The sequence below is a fragment of the Dermacentor silvarum genome, chromosome 4 (genome assembly GCF_013339745.2).
Source record: "Dermacentor silvarum isolate Dsil-2018 chromosome 4, BIME_Dsil_1.4, whole genome shotgun sequence".
Classification (NCBI taxonomy): Eukaryota; Metazoa; Arthropoda; class Arachnida; order Ixodida; family Ixodidae; genus Dermacentor; species Dermacentor silvarum.
Window position 1 is genome coordinate 11,940,351 of NC_051157.2, and position 16,081 is coordinate 11,956,431.

Below are 16,081 nucleotides of genomic sequence, written 5' to 3' on the forward strand. Positions count from 1 at the left end.
TTCAATCTTTACCGACGAAGTTTATGCAATATGGATGGCAGTAAAAAAAATTATCACCGAGAAGCTGAAAAATGCTATAATTTATACTGATTCATTAAGTGCACTGAGAGCTTTAAATTTAAACTCCGCCTGCGAACCCCTACTTGGGGACATCTTAAACATGGTCTTTTGTAACAAATATGGAAGAACCATACGATTCTGCTGGGTCCCAAGCCATGTTTGGATACCAGGGAATGAAGCAGCAGATAAATGTGCATTCATGGCAGCGCACAAAAACATAACTCACACAACACTTCCATACAAAGACAGTATCCAAGCGATTCGTAAGGCCCTGGCATCAAAATGGCAACAGGTATGGAACTCGTGTATAAATAACAAGTTACATGTGACTAAACCCCTGCTTGGCGAGTGGAAATCATGCAGTCACCAAGAGCGGTTCTATGAGGTAATCTTGTGTCGACTTCGAATTGGGCACACGCATCTAACACACAATTTTCTACTTCGAAAAGAAAACCCACCAACTTGCGAGTACTGCCATGAACCACTTACAGTAACGCACATTATTATGACATGTCCACATACCGAAACACAGAGACGGAAACTTTTACACAATCTAGATAACTTGCATATACATTTACACCCCACCTTACTATTAGGAGACGACCCGCTAGTGCCATTCACCGAGTTGTTCAACTTTTTAAATGAAACTGGTTATTTACATAAACTATAAAGTAACACAGCGTTTACTGCCCTAACACTGGTTTTTTATTGTCTTGTGACTGGCGCAGCATGGCCTTTGTCGCTTTTGCGCCATTAAACCAGAAAAAACTAACTAACTAACCTGTTGTGCGTGGTGCCGAAATTGGAGCTACTCTTGCGCCGCTCAACCAGCTTACGCTGTGAATGTGCTGCGTATGCTGCGCCGGCCTGTGACATTTTGTTTATTGACCCTTTTCGCGGCGATCCCGTGCCGGCTGCCATGTTTGATCACGTGGTGGCGCGTCCATTGCTTGCCTCAGCTGCCTCCGTGTTTACAATGAATGTACAGTCGTGAGCAAAAGTATACGGACCACAGGGTCGCCAGAAAAATGGAATTTCTTCGTAATTAACAAGCATAAACTGGAATTAATGAGTACACTGAAAAGTTCGCAACGCCAAGTTTGACTGCAGTGCTCAATTTCAAGTTGCGTTCTTAGGTAGCGGAGAAAATCGGCTTTTTCGCGCAGCTCCTGGTCCGTATACTTTTGCTCACGACTGTACATGACGCCCGGCGCGGCTCAGGATACGTGTTTCTGGAGATATCGTAGACGCTGACTGGGTGGACGACATAAAGCTTTGGCCAGAGCTTCAGAGGACACGTAAAAGCGCTTTCGGAGCTCATTAATGTCCAAGCGGCGCGAGCAGCGTATATGGTGCTTGTTCTAAAAGCGACGGCTAAAAATGTATTCCAAGCTGTCCAAGCTTTCCGCTTATGAATTGAATTAGGATCAGTAAAAAATTTGTTCGTTATTTGGCTAATACTTAGAAACAGCGGCTTGTAACGTTTCTGACTCAGTGAAGTTCGTCGGTGCGGTCACTATCTGATTATTTTCTGACTAATCGCTCGCCGGTGTGCTCAGTTGCAATAGATTTGTAATTGCTGCGCACAAGGCTTGGAACGTAGCTGTTCTGTTCTTTGCAATAGTAAATATGTAGTATCGCTAGTAACTCGCTTACTCCTATGGACCGTCACGAAACATTCACCTTCGGCCATCGGTATGCTGTCGGTGTAGTCGCTGTCAACCATGACTTGGCGCATTGATTCAAGTGTGCGCCTATTCACATATTCTTAATACGTTGGCGATAGAGTATGCGTAAGTTTGCGTGCGAGTAGGGGTAGATGTCTGTAGATAACGTGCACGATACCAGGAAGCGGCGCTACTCCCTTTGTCATTGTTTAACGAGCGGTACTCACTCTTGCCGACGTCTCGGGGTTGGTCTTTTCTTTGGAGGTTAGCGATACAACGCTGAGGGATACGTGATTTTTTTTTTTTTTTACCCACGAGGAAAGTCGTACATTGAGAAGGGCCGGCAACAGAGGCTGTCGATCCATATGTAGCAACGGTCCGTGAACTTGGTCACACATATTCATTCTATTCTTTAATATGCCAGTCACTATTTTTGCAGCGAACTACTGCACACGTCTTCAATCCACCGCTCCACATTTTGCAGCATGAATGGAGCATAGTGCGTGAGCGACCATTGTTATGCCATCGTCGTCACTGCGTCGTCGTCGGACAGCAGTGGCGTACCAACTAGTACTTCTCGAGTGGAGGGTCAAAGCCTGTATATGCGTTGGTCAGTTAATTGCATAATTACCAGCTAAATGCGTGACTATCCATCACACCTGATGATCCATGATGTAGCAATAAATTATTTGAATATATTTCCTGGTTATATAAAACCTCAAGATGGTACAATGACAACAGACAATTAGTGCCCGGCAGAAGTCCCTGACCCGTCACAGTAGCAGTAGTACAGCGTATATAAAAATAGATATTTGCTGCAATTTTAATAACTCAGCAAATAATACTATTTGTGTATAAGTCTACAGCACAAATTTATCGCTAGTCAAGGCAATAATATTGTCGAGGTTATACACAACACAGTACAGTCAACATGAAAGAATTACAATATTGACAAGGAGAAGAAGAAAAAAAACACGTCAGCAGATGTTTGCGAACTTGCGAATTACTAACTGATTTCCAGCGTAGCTGTTTCTTTCAAGCAGTTGAAATAAGAGATTTAATTTCCTGTAATTACACTCGTGTATGACGGTTCCGTTTGAAACCTTGCCCGAATGTAACGCTTTTGAGCACTTATTGTTAGGAAGTTTTGAAAGCAAGTAATTCATGAACACACATTTTAGTTCCCCACAACATGGGAAAAAAACAAACGAGGGTTCAGTTATTATTTGCAATGCTTTTAACTGAACCAAGAACGTAAAAAATCTGTGAGACATGGCACTTACCATGACCAACCCTCCAATTTCCACGAAATATAAACATGTTGTAAACTACAGCTATGTCGGGACAACGGGAATCATAGCTGATAGCAGCCATATCGCACGTACTAAAACTTGACTAAGACATTTTTTATTGCGATAGCAATTATATGGACACTTCAACCGGATTTCTGCCGTCGGCGTCGCCGTCGCCGTGAGGTTCCCTATAGATAAAATCTTCGCCGCGCGCCGTATGCCCGAGCGGAAGCGTGCGGGGACGTGCGCTATCACGGAGAGCGAACGCACTCAATCTCCCACGCACAAGCAAGGAAGCAGGAAGCCAGCGCCGGAGGGAGCGGAGGGGGGCGGGGGGCGGGGGTGTTGGCGCACTTTTACTCTGCCAACAACCGCGCTCGTCGCTCGTCCGCACCGTCTCTTATCTCCACACGGCTCTGACCTTTATGCGCCGTGCATTCGCCGCTCAGTTTCCGTTGAAGCGATAGACCGCACGTACCTACGCCCGCTGCGGCGTATGCTTGCTGCCAGCGTTTTGACATTCGTTGTCTACCGTCATTCAGTGTGATCTATTCGTGTTTGTTTGTGCGCGCTCACACCACGCTTGTTCATTCAGTTAGTAATAGTCGGGCCACATTTTCCAACGCACGCTACACATGCAATGCTGCCCGGATCGGCAGTGCAGCGCTACAGGTGTCCCTTCGCACGCGCTGCCCACGGGAAGCGCTTCTCATCAACACCACCGTTTCACACGCGCCTTCTCGTGGTCATCGAGTCTCTCTTCATGTCGGTCTACTTACGCCGCAGCACACCTGCTTACTTAATCAGCTCATGTTTACTACAATTCATATTGCTACCAAAGCCGCTCACCTTACTTCGTATGACATTGCTGTGTTGCTATCGCATTCATTGCTTCGCCCTTAGGGCGAAACTGTGACATTTTTTTTAGGAATGCCTGTGTTTGATCCAACTCATTTAACTTCGCATATAGATTTTCATAACGTTCCGCCTATTTTTCACTAAATTTGATCTTGGTGACATTTGTAGTTCTGCCAGGGCACGCTAGGGGTAAATTCCGCCCCGTTCGTTAGACACACTCATAACGCTCTAGAGTACACAAATACGTAATTTATTACCACAACCTCAATTATCCTCTAACATTGAACTTTGCCTACACATCTATCAGTACCTCGTCCTTACTGTCGCCAAACATACAGAAGCTGCCTCGTTTAGTTCACTGAGGACACCAGGCGAACCAAATATACGTATCACGTATTAAAAACCCGCCAGGAACGAGGGTTCAATAATTATTCGTAATGCTTCCAGCAATCCAGAAACGTTAAAAATTTGCAACGCATTCCACTTAAGCTGCTCCCCTTCCTTCTAAATAAAAAGTTCGTGAATACAGAGTTCTCGTGAAAATTTGGGGAACGCAGCTGATAAGGGCAGCGGGACACTTTTGAATGCTTGCTGAATACTTTTTTAAATGTTAAAATTTCTTTTTCGGACAGCTGTATTTGGTTAACGCGCATTTAACATAGCACACAAACTTGGCGTAGCGTCCCCCTTATGTTCGAAATGTGACCTCAGTTGTAAGTGTAATTATGCCAGGGCAGCGGTATGTTTTACGCAGTTCGGAAAACACACTAATAACGCTCTGGTCCACTTGCATTCGTAATCTATTGTAAAAAGGCACATTTAACCCACCTCCTTCAAACGTTGGCAACACATTTACACATACCATGCCCCTAATGTTTCCCAAACATGAAGAAGGTGCCTTGTTTAGTTCACCGAAGACAGTGGAGGAACAAACGGCAAGCCTCGTATTACGAACAAAAATAGAGGAAAAACGAGGGTTCAGTAATTATTTACAACGTTACGTTTAAAGCAAGCACGTGAATGTTTCGCAGCGTCATTACACTAAAAATTATCCCACTATTGACAGAACTTAAAGTTCGTGCCTCGTGCAGTTTTTTAGGAGTCTGCGAAACATTGCGAATAACGGCGGTATAACACCTTGGAACGCTCGAATAAGTACAAGTAACTTTGTACAAAAGGTATCAATGAGCCCACATAGATTAAACATTTATCATGGAATGGTATCTGGAGAGCGATAGAAGAAACGAAGACAAGCGCCAGAATTGTTTCTCAACTTTTTGTCCTCCCCATCCGTTGAACCGCCGGCTTCTTGGCTAATCCACTGTGGTGGGTACGTGCCATGATATACGGAGCGAGCGAGCGAGCGAGCAACCCTCTCACAAAATCTTACTTTCTAAGCTCCAGCGTTCAAATCGTTAATTTTCTTGTTATTGCGATAGCAATTATATGGACACTTCAAGCGGATTTCTGCCGTCGGCGTCGCCGTTGCCGTCGCCGTCGCCGTGAGGTTCCGTGTAAAGTCCAAGGGCGATATAATCGTCGCCGCGCGCCGTATGTGCGAGTGAAAGCGCGCGGAGGACGCGCGCTATCACGGAGAGCGAATGCACGGCGGAGAGCAAACGCGACTTCCTTCGCGCGAAAGGCCGTGGGGATATGGGAGGGAGGGAGGGAGGCTGGGCGACGCTGTGCTGCGGCACCAAATGCGTATCTTGCAACCGGGCGCAAGGAGAACTGGCCACTCAATCTCCCACGCGAAAGGAGGAAAGCGGGAAGGCAGCGCGGGAGGGAAGGGGGGGGCAGCTTCTACTCTGCCAACAACTGCGCTTGTACTTGGCGCCGGTGCGGGTTGTCGCGCGCACGGTATCTTCAAAGCGATCTCCACACGGAGATCCTTTGTATGCGCTATGCATTCGCCGCCCAGTTTCCGTTGAAGCGATAGATCGCACGAACCTTTGCTCGCTGCGGCGGCTGCGCTTGCTGCCAGCGTTTTTACAGTGGTTGTTTGCGGTCATCGAGTGTGACCTATTCATGTTTGCTTGTGCGCGCTGACACCACGCTTGTTAATTCAGTTAGTAAGCGAATGTGTCCAAGTTTATGCAGCCGATAAAACTCCTCATACTCCGAATAGCTCTCTACTAATTTGCTATCACAATTGATGCTTCGCCTTTCGGGCGAATCTGCGACATTTTTTTATACACCGAATATAAACATCCGATTCATGGCCATTCTCGCACTGTGGGTATGCGCCACAACCGCTCAGGTCAACAACACCAACAACAAGCCTTGTTACCTTCCCAACGTAAGTACAAATTTTCGAAGGATAACAAGTTGGACGTTATTAGCCGATTAATTTTTTTGTTAAGCGATTTGTAACGCGTGTTCTTAGGTGATACTAAATGCTTTGCAAATTCCGAGACACTTGGAAGCGGGAAGTGAACGAGAGGCTCCCATCAGACGGATTCCAAGAACTGCTTTTTCTCCGGTGATAAAGGCCGCTCACTTGGAATGACGCGTCGCTTAGAACCGCCAAGTTACCGCGTGTGCGTACCGGAAGACGCGAGCAGCAGCGCTGGTGGCGACATCTTGTCACACTGATTAACCAGAGTGCGCCATTTATCGCAATTACTGACTGTATTCCGCTTATCATCTGGCGTAACCATGCATGTTCGCAGCGACACAAGTATCGCATTAGGTATTATCTGCATATTATGTTATTTTAAAGGGAAAGACGGGCAGGGACGTTTATAGCGGGTTATGGTTGATCATAGCAGCGCATGACGTCGCTTCTTGCGCTGCTTTTCTTGGATACGTCGACACCGGTATTCCTGCAGGCGTCGGCGCCCAGTGCCCACTAAACTAAAACACTATAATTAGCCTGTGTTGCGCCTTACGCTGTAGTGCTTTATGTTTGGCATACTGACGGCGCATTTGGTTTGTGTAGTTTACACTGCAGGGACTGCCCGCTGAGGTAGCTGCCAGGGTGCGCCATGCAGTACTACAACAAGGACGAACCTAACGATGTCCGAACCCACGGATTGACAGGCACGCTGGTCGCGTACATCGTCATCATGATCGCCATCATGTTCATCTTTTCCTTCGCCATTTTTGTGTATGCTCAAAAGAAGAGGAACTGCAAGGAACAGGGGCTCTCCAGCAGGACGCTGCAAGTACGTGCTTGCCGCCATTGTTTCATTTGGTCTTCGTCAAGACGAAGTAGTAATGTCACTATACGCTTCCGGCGACAGTATTCGTTGGGGCCGTGTGGCCGAACCCTTGCCATCAAGCCCATTGTGTATTTCACGTGATACCTTGTAGCGCAAGAACTCGAAATAAAAGATACCAGTAAGAGGCGAGAGGAAAGGAAAGACGAGCGCTACACTCACAACTATTTATTCCGAAACAGGGGATCCTATATATACACAAACATACACATGCGCAAACGCGTAAAGACACACAAATGGCGTCAGTCAGCCGAAGACAGTGTTATCACTTTTAAATGCTTAGCAATCTCAATTACGAATCATAAAGCGTAATAGTAGTTCGGCTCACGCAGGCTAGACCAGTGATTTGGATATGATAGGCCTCCAACCGTTCACGGGCGGTTTTGTTCTTGCTTCTGCCTCGGATCCTGACATTAAAAAAAAAAAGTTGTCGCAGTTTCACCTGAAAGGCGAAGCATCAATTGCGATAGCAAATTTGTAGAGAGCTATACGGAGTAATGATATTAGCTTTATCAGCTGTATAAACTTGGACATGCAGCAGCAGCGGCAACACGCAGAACTGCTGTCGACGCCGTCGGCGTTTTGCCCGCGTTCGCTCAAAATGCGTGCGGCGTTGGTGACTGTTGCCGGAGCCTCTGATATAAAAAGTGGTCGCAGTTTCACCTGAAAGGCGAAGCATCAATTGCGATAGCAAACTTGTAGAGAGCTATACGGAGTAATGATATTAGCTTTATCAGCTGTATAAACTTGGACAAGCAGCAGCATCGGCAACACGCAGAACTGTTGTCGACGCCATCGGCGTTTTGCCCGCGTTCGCTCAAAATGCGTGCGGCGTTGGTGACTGTTGCCGGAGCCTGTGATCTAAATAGGCACTTGGTGCCGCAGCTAAACGTCGCCTCCCTTTCCTCCCCCCCCCCTCCCCCACGGCCTCTCGCGCGTCGGAAGAAGATGCGTTTGCTCTACATATATGGTGATTGTAATGGAGGAAAGAGACGCCTACTTCTGCAGCCCTTAAGCGAGCACGGCGCAGAACGCGTTTGTTCTCCGCCGTGCGTTCACTCCCAGTGAAAGCGCGCGCCCCTCGCGCCCTTTCACTCACACATACAGCGTTCGGCACGCGGCGACGATTTCATCTCCCTTGACGTCATACGGAACCTCACGGCGACGGCGACGGTGACGCCGACGGCAGACATCTGCTTTTGAGTGTCCATATAATTGCTATCGCAATAAAAAAGACAGTTGTTCAAAGGGACAAGACCTGCAATGCAGATACAAGTGCGCAGTCGCATCCTTCTTTAAAATATTCACGTGCTTTCTCATTTGGTCCCGGTCTCGCGGCAGTAAGAGACAAGCACAAGGGACGCGACATTACCTCACTGGAGGCATGGACCACGCCGCCCCCTCAGGCTGACGCCCGACGAACTATCAACTCCTTATGGGAGTTTGTGCGCGAGGCCGGCTTGACCGGCAGGTTATGAATGTGTAGTGTTTTCTTGTTTTTTTTGTGTGTTATTTTTTTACTTGTGAACCCCGCCATTGACCCTTACCCCTGCTTAGGCCATTGAGCCATTCTTTTCATTAAAGTTCTCTCTCTCTCTCTCTCTCTCTCTCTCTCTCATTTGGTCGTTAACTTAGCGCCCAGTTTGGCCAATGTGGAAAGTGCTATTGCCACAGCTGAGCGGAATGAGATAAACCACTCCAGTGGAGCACTGCGCGTAACACTTAACGTGCTGTACACTGTACAACCGTTCGTAGGACCAACCGTGATTTGGGGGCAGAAACGGGCCAGCTTGTTCGCGGCGGAGAAAACCACCTATTTGTTGAAAGGCAACAAAAAGCCGAACGTGGGCGACGAAGCCGAGCGTAACGCTCGAAAAAAGGCACAAGAGATGCCGTACCTTCACAAGGTTAGCCACAACCTTAAGAAGGTGGCGAACAGGTATGGATTACCTGTGGTTTTCTCCGCCTAATTTTTCTGAAAGTATTTTCTTAACAAAACGTCATTTTATGCATTGAAGCACAAAAGTAACTGGAATGCCAATGCTTTTCTCCGCTAAGTTCGGAAATTATCTCGAAACTGGTGTCATCCTGTGAATTCGTTTTGATGGATCCGATCCGCCTTGTAAACTCCACGGCTAGAATATTTAAATTCAATATTGGTCATAAGGTAATTAGTTTGAAACTTAATTAGTGATATTTTAATTACTCGATTATGCATTCAATTCTTTATGCAAGTAATGTCAGCCTCTTCGACTAGACCAGCTCATTAACTACAATGATGCTATCTGCTACAGGCAGCCTTTAAACATTTTTGAAAGTGTTCGCTGAAACACCCAGTATATATATATATATATATATATATATATATATATATATATATATATATATTCTCTTCGAAGGCCTTTATACATTACTGCTGTCATCCTTGCCGTTTGTGCGCAGGATGTGGACGAACGACAGGTCACGGTGTATGAATCAGACCAGGTGTCGCCGACGCCGAAACCCGGCTACGTTACTCCCGCAGCCAAGCACACAACGGAGAGCGGGGTGCTGGAAACATTCGCGAACTTAGCGCATTGGTGAAGCTTAGCTGCACTCGCTATTCGTGTATTAGTTTCTTTTCCTTCTTTTTTTTTCTTCCTTGCGAGAACCTACTCATATTGGACAGCTACGGACGGCAATACTCAAAATGAAAAAAAAAAAAAAGATAAAAGTTCAACTTAGGCACAAAGAGGTAATCTTTTCTATTACATATTATTCATGCCGGCGGTTATGAGAAATCGTGCAATAATCACTTCTCCTCAATTAGCTAGGAGTCACTATCCTTTTCGTTCATTAATTTAGGGAAAATGTTGCAACCACTGAATTGAAACTATTCAGCGTTCAAGAAAAGCTCATTTAATGTAGATATCTTGAGATCAGTCCTAGTTCGGAGACATTCATCTGAAAGCGCGTGGCTAAATGTAGGTTGGCATTCCACTAATTTCTCAGAGAACCAACCACCCGTAAGCTGTGAAACACCGATGTATTTCGTCCTAGATTTGGGCATGTCGAGGTTGGCGGTGTTCTCAAGATTTCTGCTAAATGGGCGTGCCTTGAGCACTGAGCGACATCGCGATTCCGACGTGTCCCCTGTTGTAAAAAATAAAAAAAGTAAATCGATATATTTTTGAGAATTACCTAATCAGCCATTGTAGCGCACTCTCTGATGCCCGCCGGCGCGAATATTAGGCCAAAATATCTCACATTTAATCTAGTAAAACTTGTGGAAGGAATCTTGCATATTGCAAGATTTGTTCGATAGACAACGTAGTTTTGCGCCCGTGCCAAATCACATGTGGCTGCTCCATTTGGTGTGCCCATGTTGACCTGGAAAGCCGAACATAGCTTCCTCGATACCGCAAACAACTAATATGCCGCCTTAGTCGGATATCACTAAAGCTTATGGCAGTGTAGAACGTCATTCTAATAAATGCACTTCAGGATGCAGGTCTGCCAAATTATTTTGTCGAGTGGGGTTACGCATTTTTAAGGGGCATGAAATTTTACTGCTCTCGATGCGGATTATCGCCGTAAAATATACACAAACAAGATGTCCCACCCAAGGTTTAGTTCTGTCACCATTGTGGTTTAATGTATTGCTAAGTACTGTCTCTTTTCAACAGGATCCGCATGTGTAGTTATACGCCGATGACATCGCATTTTTGCTGCATCAGTCGACATACATGCACTGTACTATGCAGTCTTACGTGATTAGCCTCAAAATGTAACTTGACGGCATTAGCCTCTTTCTTAATGTCAGCAGAAGAACGATTCTAGTTTTCTCTCAAATTGTTTCCACCCGAACATTGCTGATCTATACTGACAAGAGGCAGCAAGAGCCGCACCGGATTGCGCAGTTATGCTCTCGTAATGATTTATTGTATGTATGCTCGGCCTGATATTAGACTTCGGCGGCGTTTTGCTCACTAGTGGACCGGCTTACAAATTTGGTTCCTTGTTCTTACAACATGGGAATCATTACGTTTATGTCTTGGTGTCCCTAAATTTGTCGCGAACATTATAAAATGTTGTTCTCATCTAATTCGGTTCATTATCCTTTCAGTACAAGCTTTCCTAAACATACACACATTCCCACAGAGAAGGTCGCAATATGCTTTCATTAATGAGTTGGCCTCATTTTTTTTACCATCAATGGTCACGTTTACGTTATCCTCAAGTCATTTTTGTACGAACACTCTTAGACTCATTGTAGGTTCACCTTCGTGAGCTAGTCTAACTAAGAAAATCTGTTGCAGTTTGAATTTAATGACATCTTTCCGAATAGTTCTAAACAGTTATCCTATCAACACCTAAATGGTATATTGAAAGATAACCTTGCACACCTAGAAATAAAAACCGTGATAGCGACCGATGCTTACACCTGTGAATCGAAGGCATGTGTAGGAATCGTATCACCATCTCTGAATTGGTCCTTTTCTATTCGCGTACCTGACTTCACGCCTATCTTTCAGGCTGAATTATTGGCAACAGTTTTAGGTTTACGTAGATTACTTTCATCTTTGTTATCAATCATAATTTTAATTGATTGTTTGTCTGTTTATTATTGGCTAACCACATATATTTGTCAAACGACTTCGAAGCGTTATATTGTATCGTCCCAAGACATCTGCACCTCGTTCATTTGGTATGGGTGCCAGACAAAAAACGTTTAGACCTAAATGAATATGCTGATGGCACTGGCAGTATATGTCCTGTAATCCATATTTTACCAACGCGGGCATCCGTCATTGCGACACGATTCAGAAAGCTTGCTACTACAAGTAACTTTGCGAACTCTTATTTCTCCGCCTCTGATTTTCCGCATATAAATTTTACTTGGAAGAATAGATGGTGCTCCATTGAAAAATCAGAAGTATCCTTTAGGAAACTACGTCGCAGAGTCCCCCCACTAAACTTTTACCTTCACAGGTCTGGTCTGGCCCCATCACCTTTATGTAATTTCTGCAACGAGAGTGAATATCTAGAACACCTCTTTTTAAGATATCGACGTTTTACTATTCGAAGGAAAGAATTTTTGGAAGAACTTTCCTGAAAGCTTGGCTTAAACGATGGAGTCGTACGAGCACTGTTTTAAGGTTGGACTTTACCGGTGGTTCTTTTTCTTTGGGGCTACCAACCTGGGTTCTAGCTACATGAACGTTTGTGATGCCCTCTTAAAGTTTCTAGCTGTGCGAGACAACAATTGCATGCTAAATATTTTCATTTTTTTAGTATTCTCGTATTTCTTTGCTGTATTGTTCCAACTTCAACTTCAACTTTATTAATTCTTCTGGTATACACTAGAAACGTCCTCCTGGGCTAAAAGTTGGCGTAAGTAGCTTGACTGGACCCAGGAGGCGTTGTACATGACAGCGCGATAACAGGTAGTACTTTGTAACGCACATAATTAACACTAAACAAACTAAAACAGTTCGAAACGTACTAAAACAACGACAGAAGTTAAACAATGGTCAAGTTTAACATTTTTTATATATAAGCCTCTTGACAGAATAATTAACATGCAATACAGAAACGGACAACATTCAATCAAATCGATAAGATCAAGAAACAATCAAAGGCGGTCATACAATTAGCACCGCTATACATGAATATATATGTACATAAGTTTAAAAAATATATCTTCAATTCCCTGTGAGACATATTAGTAGTGTGAACAGAATTATTAAGGATTTTTGGAAAATTGTCTTTAATGATTGCAATCTGTATTCAGTGCGAAAGCGTGGTACAGACTAAGGATCAGGGTTTCTGAAATGTACTGGCATTTCATGGCGCTGAAGAGTCGCTATTGATGTAAGCCAAACTCGTAATTCTTCTTTTGCAAAATAAAATATCTGTAAAGCACTATATTCATAGTATCGATCTACCCATATAATTTGGTATTTCTGTGACAAATTGCCTTCGATCGGGGATGGGTATTAGCAATGTGCGTGAGGAGCGCTTTTTGTAATGTAATTACTTTATTCATGTTCGTTTGTGATGTGCTGTCGCGTAATAAACTACAATAATTAAATTGGGAGGTAAACAATGCATGATAAATTTGTAGCTTGGATTTTCCCAGCATGAGAGCTCAACAGCGAGCCAGCACCCCGGATACTGCAGAAAACTTACTGTGAAGTTGATTAAAATGAGCATCCCAAGTTAAATGACATGAAAAAAGTTTTACCAAGCATTTTATGTTCGTTAACTAGCTCAATATTTTTATCTAAATAATTTATTGAGTGCTCCAGTTTAAAAGTTTTATTTCATGCTCTAAAAAGAACAGCTTTCGTCTTAGCAGGATTCATTCCGATTCCATTTGACTGTGACCACTCAGATAGTTTAAGAGTTTAAGTAGCAGTGCATTACACCTAATAAGCAGTTCGTTTGCATCCTTTCCAGTAAAGAGTAATGTGCTATCATCTGCATATACAAAGAAATTAACTGTATCATTAATATTTACTAAGTCCTTAACATACAAGTTAAATAATAGTGGGCGCAAAACACTCCCTTGTGGCACCCCGTTTTTAACTGACAAGATAGAGGGTTGGACGTTATCAGCACATACTCATTGAGTCCTATTTTTCAAGTACAATTTCACCTTCTTCATCAAGGCGAGGGGATTGCCGCGAACTCCATGCATTGAAAGCTTAGATATAAGAATATCATGATTGAGGCAATCAAACGCCTTGCTGAAATCAATGACAAGCGCTAGGGCGAACTTCCCACCGTCTATATAGCAGAATACTTTCTTTCAGGGATAAAAGTGCTCTCTCTGTAGATCTTTCCTTCTAAAAGCCAAATTGTGAATTTCTTATAACGTCATGTTTGTCTACAAACTTTGTTAGGCGTGTAGAAATAATTTTTTCTAGTGCTTTGGAAAACATTGGTAGGACAGATATTGGCCGGTAATAGGAGACTTCATTTATATCACCGTGCTCGAATAACACCGATATTCTAGCTCGTTTCTTACCATCTGGGGAAGTCGCTGAACTCTATTGCTAAATTGAATATGTGAACCAACGCACGAGTGAAGGGCAACTGTTCTAAAACGTATTTTATTGGTTTGATTTGTAAATTATCGATATCTAATGCCTTGCTGTTATTTAAACTTATAATTGTTGTAAACACCTCATGTTCATTAGTTCGTTCCAAAGATATAGTTTTTTTTGCAATACTATTATTCAGTGAATAAGCAACTCGGGGGTCATAGCTGTGCACTATGCCTGCGTTCACAAAATTAGTGGTTAACCAGCACTTTACCGCTAAGTTCACAATTATTATCAATAATCAATTTGGGTATTTTACTTCTAGTTTCATGACCTAAGACACTATTTATTACTTTCCAAACCGCATCCGGACGGTTCTTGTTAATTTCTACGGTGTTTGACCGCGACCTCGTACTAAGCACGAGGTCGCTTAGGTCGCGGGATTCGACCCGGGATTCGGGATTAGGTCGCGGGATCGAATCCCGGCCGCGGCGGCCGCATTTCGATGGGGGCGAAATGCGAAAACACCCGTGTACTTAGATTTAGGTGCACGTTAAAGAACCTCAGGTGGTCCAAATTATTCAGGAATCCCCTACTACGGCGTGCCTCATAATCTGATCATGGTTTTGACACGCAAAACCCTATAACTCTTGTTTCTTGTTAATTTCAGAAAACACAATTTGATAGTAATCTATTTTCGCTTGCCTTAGTATTTTGTTCAATCTATTGCTTTATGTCTTAAATTACTTAAGTTTTATTTCATATCTCTAGTCCAGAAACGTATGATAAAGGCGGTTTTTACTTTTTATCCGCTTGACGTGCTTGCTCGTGGTCCATAGTTTTCCTATCTTTTTTGAATGCCTGACCTGTCTGAATGGAAAATGCGCAGTTAAATACGCACAAAAGCTTCAAGAAACTCATGCTTCGTGTACGTCCTTTTTTCTTAACACAAAATTCCAATCGTGCGTGATCACAGCCTGACTAAATAAATACAGTGCGTCATTAGAAATGTGTTGGTCAGTAATTCATTGTGTTGTTTGATATTGTTGCTCATTGAATACGCTACAAAAACTGGGCAATGATCACTAGTATCATAGGAAATTGTACCCGTATATAGTACTTACAGGCGTTTCTGTATAAGGTCGAGGGCAGATGAAGTGGAAGGAGTAACCCTGGTTGGTGTAGTAATCAGATTAGTAAAGCCAGATGAAAGTAGTAGAGTGTTTATATCGTGTACATACTTATTGTCCTCTAAAATATATTATGTTGAAATCGCCTCCACAGACAAAATGAACATTTTCGAGTAAGCAGAATTCCAAAAGCTTACCAAAACAACACAAAAATTTATCGATCCTGCCGTTCGGAGGGCGGTATATTACTGACAACATCCGTATGCTATCCTTGACAGTTAGCATTTCGTAGTCATGACTTATGAATGGAAAATCTGGCACCACTTCGTAATCACAACTATTTTTAGCATAAAGAGCGACACCCCATCCTCACCTATTCTTACGGTTCATGTAAAATGGGGTATAACCTACCAGTTTAACGACATTGTAGCTGCTTCGAAACCAAGTTTCAGATATCATTATGGCGTGAAACTGGAAAGAAAATTGATTGAGAAGACAAGTAGTGCTGCCACCCTTGCCAACAGTGGAACGGGAATTGAAATGCAAAACAGACGTATGTGTAGTATCTGGCAGATTAACATTTTTCGGTAAGACAAAATCTAGATACTTAATTTCAAACAGTAAGTGCAGGATCTAACGCAACATGCAGCATATCTTCGAAAGATCGTCATGCTCTATTCTTAAGATAGGTGTGTCGTCAGACTTTCTCGCGAAAACCTTGCCATTGTATGACCAGACGGATTTCCATTCATGATCACGTTTTCTACCGATAGCAATTCCAAGCAGTCGCTTTAGCGTAGGGCACAGGTGATCGTTCGCATATAT